Source organism: Myxocyprinus asiaticus, chromosome 19, assembly GCF_019703515.2.
Source record: "Myxocyprinus asiaticus isolate MX2 ecotype Aquarium Trade chromosome 19, UBuf_Myxa_2, whole genome shotgun sequence".
In the NCBI taxonomy this organism is placed as follows: Eukaryota; Metazoa; Chordata; class Actinopteri; order Cypriniformes; family Catostomidae; genus Myxocyprinus; species Myxocyprinus asiaticus.
Window position 1 is genome coordinate 9,591,835 of NC_059362.1, and position 13,600 is coordinate 9,605,434.

General features: G+C 38.1%; 1 protein-coding gene across 4 annotated transcripts in view; it reads right to left on the reverse strand.

Moving 5' to 3' along the window:
- Positions 1–13,600, reverse strand: part of LOC127410012 (tyrosine-protein kinase fynb) — a 99,676-nt gene that overhangs the window by 57,158 nt on the left and 28,918 nt on the right. For all 4 annotated transcript variants that reach the window (XM_051644992.1, XM_051644991.1, XM_051644988.1 and 1 more), the window contains one exon: positions 11,812–11,874. The gene's annotated coding sequence lies outside the window, so the exon portion shown is untranslated. The remainder of the gene's footprint in view (positions 1–11,811; positions 11,875–13,600) is intronic.

The window sequence follows — 13,600 nt, forward strand, 5'->3', positions numbered from 1 at the left end:
GACCTAATCTGCTGTGAAGTGTACGGTTACATGTTTTAATTACAGTGCAAATTAAAGAACTCACGTCAGTACAGGTAAATCTCACATGCGAAAAGGTTAATAGTGGAATTTCTGGTGAAGAACGACACTCCCCATGAATCCACCAATCAACTGTGGCAAACAAAGCATGCAAAAAGAGTCTGCCAGCGACCACCCACTCCCATGACACACTGTGAAAGATGCAATCGAGTCAGCTTTCCTACACTCTTCAACTGGATTGTTAATGTTGTGAGCTGGTTAGTTTGGTTCATGGTTTAGAACTTTTTGAAGTATTTTATGAAATCTCTTTGGAAAAAATGAATGGGAAAATTACTTCCGAAACCAAGGCTAAAAAAGTGGGCAGGCACAAGGGCTGGGTGATAAAACGATCTAGATATTTATCGAAAAAAAAAACAAAAAAAACCTTGATATCGATAGTCAACTTTTGAGTAATTTTCGATATTTTGCCTATGATCTACATCTAGATGATCAAGTTCGGCAAAGTTATACACACATTTAACTCACTGAAGCACAATCATTAAATCAGCCAGTTAGGAAGTATTAGCTGGTCAGAGGCCTAGAACTGCTGTCATGTAAACCAGTAATGAGGCTAGGTAGCCACTAGCTAACTAGCTATCCAGCTAGTATGATATATCATTGTGTACAGAACAAGATAGCACTGAAAATGCAATACGGTGATCAACTGAACACAACAGCAACTCTGATGTTAACACCACTGCGGTTTATTAATGTACTATTTAGTTAAACGTGTTTTCATAATCCATAGCGCTGTCATGACCACTATAGAAAGTCTTTCAGTGAACGTAATGACTTTCAGGTTACAGCAATTATGTCATGTACGGGTTACGTAGCTTTCGGGCCAAAACCAAAAATTTAAAACTGAATGACCATAAGAGAGTCAAACGTTCGCTGAAGATGATGAAATTGTGACGGAAAAACTGTCACATACCCTAGTTAAGATTAAATTCTAAACTGAGTATACTTTTTGAACTTCAAATTAAAAGGCTTACCCTGTAGAGTTTACCTGTTAACAAACAAGTTTTGTTTACATTCATTCTTGAGGTCTAACAAACATGTGGAATGCATTTCCATCCCCGTTAATGGTATATGAAATGTGTATAGGTACAGAGTAAATCTCCCACTCCAAATCAGTCATTGAGCTACTAGACTGAATAAGCTGATTGAGGCCAAAGATGCTGGCTTACTTTTAGGACTTCAGTCATTCAGACTGTTGAGGTTCAGCACAGGAGTGGCTCAAACTATCAATCACAGTGATTGATAGACATGTAAACATTGCATTCCATAGGGGTGCCATAGGTTGCCCCTGCTTTAGAGGGTTATTGTTTCGGATACAGCCACAACCAGGGTTGGGAGGGTTACTTTTGAAATGTATTCCACTACAGATTACAGAATACATGCTGTAAAATGTAATTTGTAATGTATTCCGTTATATTACTCAAGGTCAGTAATGTATTCTAAATACTTTGGATTACTTCTTCAGCACTGGTAGATTTTTTTCAATTGTTTTGACTATAAAAACTCTGCCAGTACAGTAAGACAAAATACACGTTAAAAATACATTCTCTGAAAAACCTAAATATCTTATGCAGTGTTGTTTCTAAAACAAGATCAATCAAATTTTTAGATATTTTTACAGGAAAACAATACAAAAATTATCAATATGATTTTTGCCCTATTATCAAAGGTCTTACTAGAAAAAATAAATATGATCCAACGTGAATTTTCTTGATAAAACAATATGATCGAGCCTGGTAACATGTGCATGTAAAATGGCTAGAAATAGCATTTTAGCTTAGCGTAAAGCTGACAATTTACACAAGGTTTATTTCTATTTCTTGTGCTCTAAACTTACTTCAAACTTACTTCTCTACACTTCATAAGAAAGTGTTTCACCGCTGTTTAAATGCACTTTGGATCGCATCATTTATACAGTATGTGTAAATGTTTTCCATCAGAAAGGACTAAATATTAAATGAAACAAATGACAATAGAATGCAAAGTAATCTCTTCAGTAATCAAAATACTTTTTGAATGTAACTGTATTCTTATTACCAATGATTTAAATTGTAACTGTAGTGGAATACAGTTACTTATATTTTGTATTTTAAATACGTAATCCCATTACATGTATTCTGTTATTCCCCAACCCTGGCCACAACTTAAAGGGAGTTTGGCTGATCACATTACAGGTGAGCTTGTTAACAGAGTGAGTGATCCAGACTGATCACTGTGAATTCAGCGACAGCAGGTCGAAAGTTGTTCAGGTCTGCACTTACCGAAATTTCACTGCCCCCAGTGGCCCAAGCTGGAGGAGTTATTGAACATATGGGCACATGAGCTCCAGTTTCTGAGTGTAATATCCACAATGTGGAGCCAAATATGAGTAAAATGAGTTGTGTTTTTAGTTGTAAATTATGTAACAGGAATGCATACTGCACTAACCATAAACTAAATGGGACAAGATAAATGGGATAAGATACAAGACCCTTCTCAAACTACGAACACAGTTTAATCACAATATTAGTCAAACCAGAGTTTCTCAGGAAACTAGACCCCTCTATGTGAGTGTGAGCATGCAAGTGTGGTCGTTGCATCCAAGTTGCATGTTCACAAACTTTGAGGTTTTGTTTTGATGCCTCTGCAGTTTTGCATTCATAATTATGTATGTACGTAACATCATCTGGGTATCGCTGACACATAACAAAACTTGATTCTTGTTCCATTCCAACGATGCAACTTTCACCAATCTGAGAAAAACAAGTCAAAAATAAAAGTTACTATACCTCTCTTGCATAGTGGGGTTCAATAGATGCCATGATCTTTCAGTTCACAGACCACATTTTATGGTTAAAAAATGTCAAACCTCGATATTTTAGGTCAGAGGTGTCTAATTTTAGGTTGAGGGCCGGATTGGAAAATAACGTCACCTTTTGCTATTAAAGGTCTTAAAGGAATATTCCGGTTTCAATACAAGTTAAGCTCATACGACAGCATTTGTGGCATAATATTGATAACCACAAAAAATTTAAAGCAAAAATCTGGGTTACAGTGAGGGACTTACAAAATGAAAAAGAAGTTCTAAACAGCCGAGAAACGGTATACTGTTATCGAACATTTAGACACCCGCCACACCGCTGTGAGGAGCATTTAAATATGAGGGTGCTACATGTAAAACCTTGTTTCAATGTGCTATCAATGACTTAAAGCCTCATTCTATGAGTAGAATTCACATGAGGTCAATAAAAGAAGCTGTTTTAACCACTCGATGATGATTTAAAGTAATATATATATGCAGTAGAAACTTTTTTATTTGTCTTGTTTACATTCTGAATTCATGATGTTAATGCACTAACATGCCAGTTACACTCTGATATTGTAATTTATGATGACACTAAGACTGCTGCAAATATCAGAGTATAAAAGTGTTAATGTGTAGAATAAAGACAAAGAATGACGATCGGCTTACTTTTGGCAGATGAGTGAATGGCTTTCACTGCAGATGGCACATGAGTGAATGGGCACTTGAGAGAATTTGAGTTGATTTGATTCCTTTTGTAGACTAATAAAACAAAAATAATTGCATGACATGGTCTTGGAAAATGTCTCTATGTGAACGATCATACAGATGTATGTAAATTTGCACCAGCTCACTAATAACGCTCTGTTCTTGTTTGTTCTGATTTTGACTGACTGAACAAGATAAACAGTTAGCTGTAGGCCTCAAGGTAGGTGGAGCTTCAGGTCAAACCTACTGATGACATGGACCAGTGGCAGTAAGATGTTTAGCAGCCATTAAGATTTTTCTGAAAAGTTCACCCAGACGTGCTGTTATGAACCACCGAAACGAACACAAAAACACCTTCTTTTTGGGCCAGGTTTTGTTCTAAATGACATCACACCCATTCACTCTTTGATTCCGTATGAAATATACTGTATCTGGGCCATATCATAGGCTGGTAAATCACACTTCTGCTGTCGTTTATGCATTTACAAAATTGACAATTTTCCTATTCAGCCTATGTCACGTTCATAATTATGCATATTGTTGGGTGTATGCAGTTCAGTTATTAATACATCTCAATGTTCAACATTTTTGTACATCAAACAATTTTGGAACTGAGTTGGGTAGTCACTTAATGTCCAATGTAAATTATGGTTCCTGTAATGTAATGAATCTAAAATCTGGGTCCTGAACAAAACCAGTTGAGAACCACTACCTTGAACTATATAAGGCAAATAATGCACATTTAAAATGCAGCCATACATTCTCTTTCTTAGATCTAAATTATTTCTTAAGTGGGATCAAATGGATATCAACTCATGCTGACACAAAGCTACAAAGCTGGCTTGACTGGGTCACATGAGACTTGACCTCAACCACAGTTATCTGTCTACCCACAGAGGTATACACGGCTGAACTGTATCTGCTTAGCTGGTTAAGCAAAGTTTGCGGTATTTAAAATTAAGAACAAAAATAGCCTCTGAGTTACAACTGTATGCAAAGGTTAACCCCACACACATCTGGCCTAACTGTTTACCACCATCACTGATCTGAGAGACGCAGCCTGGAGGTCAACTCACAATGAACTGTCAGATCACTGGCCATGTGGTTATAAACATAGCTTTAAAATTGGGGTTGAATTAAAATTATTATGATTCTGGGTCCCCCAAACTTTTTGCTTATGCTGCCTTCATATAATGTCAGAATGACTGTATTTACAGAATAAGCACACATGAATGCGACAACAATGTTGTAATTACCGGTGTAAAATTCTGGATTTTCTCTGAGCGCTGACTTTCAGAGATGGAAATGTGTCCATTGTAAAGATTAATGGTGTAAGCTAATCGATATTGATCATAATAAGTTGACAAATAATAGTGCGTGTTTACGGTACAATTTCATTTTTGGACATATTTGTGTAATGATGATGATGAATAACACAAGCTTGCAAGAAAATACTACTCATACTGCTGCATTAATGAGGTGACGGCTTGAGCGACAAGCAGGAACTACATTTTCAATCATTCTACTTCAAAAGCCGTGTAAAAATCCATTCTGTTCCATTGAAGAAAGTAAATCATACGGGTTTGCAATGTGGTTGTGTACATTATGATAGAATTAGAAACTACTCAACTATTCCTGTAGGCTAAACAACTCTGAATTATAGTGTACATCATCACCAAAAGCAGCAACAGATGTGTGTTTATACATCACATTAAATTATATGAAATGATATGAGAGACAGACTTTGAAGTAGACATACAAATATGTACAGTTGTGCTCAAAAGTTTGCATACCCTTGGAGAATTGATAATATATGTACCATTTTTAAAGAAAACATGAGTGAGCAGGCAAAACACATTTATTTCTTATGGGATTCATATTCAACTGTAGGTTCTAACAGAATGGCACAATCATAAAACAAAACATGGCAACAAAGAAAAAAATGAAATGACCCCTGTTCAAAGGTCTGCATACCCTTAGTTCTTAATACTGTGAATTGCCCCCTTTAGCATCAATGACAGCATGCAGTCTTTTGTAATAGTTGTCTATGAGGCCCCAAATTCTTGCAGGTGGTTTAACTGTCCATTTGTCTTGGCAAAATGCCTCCAGGTCATGCAAAGTCTTTGGTCGTCTTGCATGAACCACACTTTTGAGATCTCCCTAGAGTGGCTTGATGATATTAAGGTCAGGAGACTGTGATGGCCACTCCAGAACCTTCACCTTTTTCTGCTGTAACCACTGGAGGGTCAACTTGGCCTTGTGCTTAGGGTCATTGTCATGCTGGAAAGTCCAAGAGCGTCCCATGCGCAGCTTTCGTGCAGAAGAATGCAAATTGTCTGCCAGTATTTTCTGATAACATGCTGCATTCATCTTGCCATCAATTTTCGCAAGATTCCCTGTGCCTTTAGAGATCACACACCCCCAAAACATCAGTGAGCCACCACCATGCTTCACAGTGGGGATGGTATTCTTTTCACTATAGGCCTTGTTGACCCCTCTCCAAACATAGCGCTTATGGTTGTGACCATAAAGCTCTATTTTGGTCTCGTCACTCCAAATTAGAGTGTGCCAGAAGCAGTGAGGCGTGTCAAGGTGTTGTCGGGCATACTGTAACCAGGCTTTTTTGTGGCATTGGCACAGTAAAGGCTTCTTTCTAGCAACTCAACCATGCAGCTCATTTTTGTTCAAGTATCGTCGTATTATGCTCCTTGAAACAACCACACCATCTTTTCCAGAGCAGCCTGTATTTCTCGTAAGGTTACCTGTGGGTTTTTCTTTGAATCCCGAACAATTCTTCTGGCAGTTGTGGCTGAAATCTTTCTTGGTCTACCTGACCTTGGCTTGGTATCAAGAGATCCCCAAATTTTCCACTTCTTAATAAGTGATTGAACAGTACTGACTGGCATTTTCAAGGCTTTGGATATCTTTGTATATCCTTTTCCATCTTTATAAAGTTCCATTACCTTGTTACACAGGTCTTTTGACAATACTTTTCTGCTCCCCATGGCTCAGTATCTAGCCTGCTCAGTGCATCCACGTGAGAGCTGACAAACTCATTGACTATTTACACACAGACACAAATTGCAATTTAAAAAGCCACAGGTGTGGGAAATTAACTTTTAATTTAACTTTTAAAAACCTTTTGTGTCTGTAACAAGGCCAAACATTCAAGGGTATGTAAACTTTTGATCAGGGCCATTTGGGTGATTTCTATTATCATTATGATTTAAAAAGGAGCCAAACAACTATGTGATAATAAATGGCTTCATATGATCACTATCCTTAAATAAAAGACAGTTTTTATGCATGATCAGTCATATTTTCAAAATCAATGTCAAAATTTCACAATTTCTGCCAGGGTATGCAAACATTTGAGCACAACTGTAATAAAGAAAGACAGAGCACATGACACCAAAATCAAACTCATCATGTGTATTGCTCCTGTTTATGGGACCAATTCTGGGAACATGACCACAGACCCCAGCAAAAGAAAACTCTCTCTCTGTCTCGCTTTGCTCTTCCCTTACTGCGCTGTCTGTTTTGTTGTGTCCTTGTTCAGGAAATTGATTTTGTGTTGCATTTGAAAGGGCATTTGCAATCATGGACAGCTAAGTGACATAACCAAACTTGCATCGGGAACACCGCAAGTGGCCGATTTCAAAGTTCAAGCTTGGCAGGGAAGCTCTTGGGCAACAGTGAATGGAGCAACCATCTTTCCTGTGTCGAAGCAAGTTTGATTTAAAATCAGAGGGATGCTAAACCTGTAGTCACACTAGGCTTTGAGCATGCAAAATGACTTTGGAACCTGCAATTATTTCACACAGTACTGCAATCCACGCAGCTTTGAAATTTGTATTCTTTATATCAAGCCAAGGGGTCAATCTGTGACTCTTCGAACTTCTATTGGTTACGTCATACGAATTCCCATTATACAAATTCGCAGGTAAGAGGTGAAACTTGAACTTTGGTACTTTGGAAGACGAAACTTCTTCGAATGAGCTTGCATTTCAGGTCTCCCACATTTGCATGCATATGAATGGAACGCAAAGTCTAGTGTGACCACCCCTTAAGAGAGCAAGCGCCAGAGAAAGAGACCTTTGTGAAGCTGAATTCTCAGTCTGAGTGAACTCACCAGTGTGTGAAGATGTCAACGAGAATCATGTGCCCTCCAAACAGACTGTAACAATGTTTGTGTCACAGCTCTGACCAGGCACAACACAACAGCAACAGCTGGACCTTTCCAATCCTCATCTGTCCATTAAAGGGTATTAATGCTGCCCCATAAACCCTCTTTAGAGAGACAGTTGGGCTGAACGCTCGATTTGAAGGCTTCGCTCTTAATTATGCAAACACACCACTATACTGCAGCTGCGATGAGACTGTGTGGAAAATAGGAATGGCTGTGACATTTGAAAATGGGCGCTCGTGTAGGTCATGGAGGTGGTTAAGATAAAAGGTGTGAGTTGACAGTGTGAGCGTTTGTTTAGAGTGCTGCATGTACATGTGCTGGTAACTCTCAGAGGTGTGAAAAGACTAAATGCACTGAGGCATTAGATCAACGCAAACTCAACTATTTCTATTCAACCAAAATGCAAACTAAGAACAAGAATAGAAGTCTATGGGTGATTTTTATTTCTAAAATTGTGCATCCTTGTTTTATTTCCCCGCGTCTCAGCACTTGTTGTGCAAAGCACCAAAGTCCAATGAAGATGGAGTGAAGCAGAGTGATTACAGAACGCTTTGAGAAAGTAGAGGAATTTGCTGTCGCTCCTACACACACTCTGAACACCTGTCTCTGCAAATGATTGCTAAACAAATTTTATTATCATGTAATTTAGGAACTTTGACTCATTAATGGATATTATTTAAAGGGGTCATGACATACTCTTTTTATATATATATATAATTTGAGGTCCACTTATCATTTTAATATATATATATATATATATATATATATATATATATATATATATATATATATACACACACACAGTAGCATGCAAAAGCTTGGGCACCCCTGGTCAAAATTTCTGTTGCTGTGAATAGTTAAGTGAGTAGAAGATGAACTGATCTCCAAAAGGCATGAAGTTAAAGATGAAACATTCTTTTCAACATTATAAGCAATATTAGTGTATTATTTTTATTTTGTACAATGTTAGAGTGAAAAAAAGGATAGGAGCACCATGCAAAAGTTTGGGCACCCCAAGAGATTTGAGCTCTCAGATAACATTTACCAAGGTCTCAGACCTTAATTAGCTTGTTAGGGCTATAGCTTGTGCACAATCATCATTTGTGGGGTGAAGCTGAAGCTGAAAAGAGGATTGCTTCTACAACAGTATAAAGATCCTAAACACACCTCAAAATCCACAATGGACTACCTCAAGAGGCGCAAGCTGAGGGTTTTGCCATGGCCCTCACAGTCCCCCGACCTAAACATCATCGCAAATCTGTGGATAGATCTCAAAAGAGCAGTGCATGCAAGACGGCCCAAGAATCGCACAGAACTAGAAGCCTTTTGCAAGGAAGAATGGGCAAAAATCCCCCAAACAAGAACTGAAAGACACTTAGCTGGCTACAAATTTTTTTTACAAGCTGTGATACTTGCCAGGGGGTGTTACTAAGTACTGACTATGCAGGGTGCCCAAACTTTTGCTCCGGGCCCTTTTCCTTTTTTGTTATTTTGAAAATGTAAAAGATGGATATAAAAAAGTACAATTGCTTAAAATATTAAAGAAATGTGTCATCTTTAACTTTATGCCTTTTGGAAATCAGGCCATCTTTTGCTCGCTTAGCTATTCACAGCAACAGAAATTTTGATCAGGGGTGCCCAAACTTTTGCATGCCACTGTATATATATATTGCACCAAAACAGAGATAATTTAATCATTTATAATAACTTTCCACCCTGTCCCTGGCCCTCTGTCTGAAACGCTCGGTTTTAAGCTGTCTGGCCCTTTAAGACTTCAACGTAAACGCTAACTGTTCTGGCTAACATTGTGCAGCCCTTCCAATACAGCTATATTCAAAATGTAATCCAATAAAAATGAACGAACTCCTCACTACATTTCAGGCTTTACACATAGTAAAATACACCCTACACATTTAATCTGAATGTATTAAACTGTTCACTCTTTGGTGCACCTTTCTACATCTGTTGGCAGTTGGGCGTTCCAATTTCTCCCATTAATTTTAATAGAAGTGGCCCGTCTCTGTTAAATAGTCACTGCTATCAGTCAGTCAGTCTCGAATCATTTTCTAAATCATAACTGTAATAGTTAGGTGGAATTGGAATCGTTAACTTCCTTACGATTTCCATCCCTATATGACAGCGTTTCACCCTTCACAGACAGAGCTGTGGAGCCGATTCATTCTGAGCATAAGTATTGGACAAACCATGAAAGTTGTAAATGCTTGTTGGAGCCACAGAGGGCTGCTTTAATGCAAGTTAGCTCAGGGTTGTCTTTATTATGCAGGAGGAGTGTCAGACCTGCTGAGATGCACACGCAATACATCTTTGATGTGCAGTAGCCCGCTGACACTAACCAGCAGGCACTGCACTTAAAACGCTGATGAGTATGTTTCTCTTTAGAGACAAACACACAAACACACACACACACACACACACAGAGAGAGAGACAGAGAGAGAGAGAGACAGACAGAGACAGAGAACCCAAGGGACACAGGACGGTAGAAAGCAGTTCCACTATTCCACTGTATGGAACCACTGACTCATTTAAATGGCAAAAACTCCATTCCACAAACACACACACACATTCCACAGAGTCTAATCACTTCAGTATGACTTCGCTAGCCAAAATTACCTCACAAACACACACACACACACACACACACACACACACACTTCACTCAAACATGAGTTTTCTGACTTCATAGAGAGTGCTTTGGAGTGCTGTCCATGTGACTTCACATACACACATTTTTGAGTCAAACACACACTCTTGAGTATTACATGTTTTTTTTCCCCCACAGAGATGACACACCTTACACTCTATCCAACATTCTCTCTCTCTCTCTCTCTCTCTCTCTCTCACACACACACACACAATTACTTGTATATTTGCTATATAAAAAGAGGCATATTATAGACTTCTATTGTTTTATATATTTTTTTTTGCTCTGATTCCTCGCAGTTGCGCAGTGACTCGCGGAGGACGAATCTCAGTTGCCTCCACTTCTGAGACAGTCAGCCCGCACATCTTGTCACGTGGCTTGCGGAGCACATTAGCACGGAGACGTAGCGTGTGTGGAGGCTCACGCTATTCACTGCTGCATCCACGCACAACTTAACACGTGCCCTGCCGAGAGCGAGAACCACCTTATAGTGACCACGAGGAAGGTAACCCATGTTACTCTACCCACCCTAGCAACCGGGCCAACTGTTTGTTTTGGAAGCCTGGCTGCAGTAACTCAGCACTCCCTGGATTTGAACTCATGATTCCAGGGGTGGTAGTCAGTGTCTTTGCTTGCTGAGCTACCCAGGCCCCCTATTGTTTTATATACAGAACATCTGATTATAATTACTATAGACTGACCTTAACCCACACTCTTACCATAAAAGAAAACATTTTGATATATATATTTTTTTTAATCTTTATGAATCCTTTATGAATCTGTTTTTCCAATTGAGGACACCCCCAAATGTCCCGAAAGGCAGGTTTTGTCCAGATTTAGCTTACTTCTTGCTACAAAGTAAACCCACACACAAACACACAATGGCACCAAAAAGACGGCCTGTCTTTTTGGTGCCATTGTGTGTTTGTGTGTGGGTTTACTTTGGAATATGCAGACTTCGATTTTGACATTCATAGATGCTGATTTTAGGGGAAAATGTATAGAATTCTGCAGAACAGTGTTAATATGATTAAATGTGTTGAATGGAACAGAGAGTACCGCAGTCTCATTGGTGGCTGAAAGCGTTGTCAAACACGCCAAAACATTTTATAAATGAAAAGTAGTGTATCAGTTATCATTCTGTCTCTATTTATGAATGATGATGGAGTAATTTATGCAAACAATACATTAAATAAGTAGTGTATTGGCTTATTGGGTGCTATTGGACGGCAGCATTTTTTGTAAATTGAATATTGTCGATTCCAAATGAAGTAGAAAAGTGTGAATATTCAACAGAAATTGGCGGAGCATTCTGCAGAGTTGTGTGAGCATAGATTCTGTGTGGGCCTGCTTATTACTCATCAAATGCTCGAGTATTTGCATTTTGCACTCACCTGAAGTTCAAGCACAGCACAATCCTTATTTCCTCCACATTGCTTTGTGTTCAATAGAGAATCCTGAGACAAATAGAAAGAGGAAGACAGATTATTATGACATGTTTAATGCGATAAACAGCTTTATGCGCCTCTGTGATCTGGATTATGGACTGAACTGAAAGAATTAATAAAAATAATAATAATTATAAAAGAAACATTTCAATCACTCCAGGAAATTTTAATCACAATCAACTACTACCTGTTCCTGTACTCAACTGTATTAGCTGCTATTTTTAGAGACAGATTACACCACACAGTGTGTGACAAAGTCTAACAACTTGCAAGCAAACAAAACCCTAGTCACTATCGGCATAAAGTCTGGTCCACACTGCAGCTTTTTCTGGCCATGAACCACCTTTTCTTCCACAGAAAGAGGCTGATTGACTAACATGTAAAATTTAATGTGAGGGACTTAAAAAACTCAGAGAAGCTGAAAAACAATACTAACAGATAGGGATTCCCGATATATTGGCGGCAGATTTATTATTGGCCGATAAACTGGAAAATCACAATATTTTTCATTGTGCCTATGGTGGAATTAACACTGACATTTTTGCAGATAATTTGTAACAGTTTATTTTCCTCAAATTGCAGTGTGCAAGTGCTCACACATCGTGTGCCACATTGTTGAAATACAGTGTTAATGCTAGCAAAGATTATGTCGCTTTGTCAGGATAATTTCAACGTTTCTTCCCCTGATTACGTCATTTTGGGGCTGGTTTAAAATCGGGATCATGAAGCAGACTGATGATTCATGCATTAAGCAAACATGACAAAAACATGTTATTGGGGGCAATCTATTTAGCTAATTACTTCATAAAACATAAACAGAATATAGAAAATAACACATATAAATGGGCACATACAAGGATTATCATAAATACTCATACAAATATGCACCATACAATTTATGCAAGTGTAATTTCATTTATTTCTCATTCAAATCAGCATGTATCTACAATATAGACACACTTCTGGTTCATGTTACATCCATCAAACCTTAAATAGCTCAATCGACAGCATTTGTGGCATAATATTGATTACAACAAAAATGTATTTTGACCTGCCCCTCCTTTTCTTAAAAAAGAAAAAATCTGGGTTAAAGTGAGACACTTACAATGGAAGTTAATGGGGCCAATCCGTAAATGATAAAATACTGTTTCAAAAGCATAGACACAAGACAAACAATATGCGTGATAACATTATTTTAGTGTGATAAAATCAGAGTTTTAACAGAAGAATTAATGAAAGTGCTTTATAAAATTATAAGCGTCACATTTCTGCCTTTAAACCCTCCAAAAATTTGCCTCATTCACTTCTATTGTAAGTGTCTCACAGTAATCTCGATTTCATTTTTTTTTTCGGTATCGGTATTGGCCACAATGAGCTGTGAATGATCGTATCAGCCCATAAATTCCATATTGGTGCAACAGCAGCAGCTCTTTAACACTGTAGGTAGAAAACGGCTCAGGACAAAAATATATCAGCTTCATCGTTTTGTACACGCTTTCTCTATTTTTGAATTTATCCACCAAAACTTTACTTGGATAGAACGGCATGTGTGCTTGTTTGCTGAGGATGCACTTCAAGATATTCAAAACAATGCAAGCTTTTCTTTAAAGGCATTTTATTTGGAGACAAGCAGCTATAAGCAATACAAAGATTCAAAGTATGTGTCATCAATAATGATTTAAACGATTTAGGATGGATTATTTTCATACAAACTGCAAACTGCACCAGAATTCAT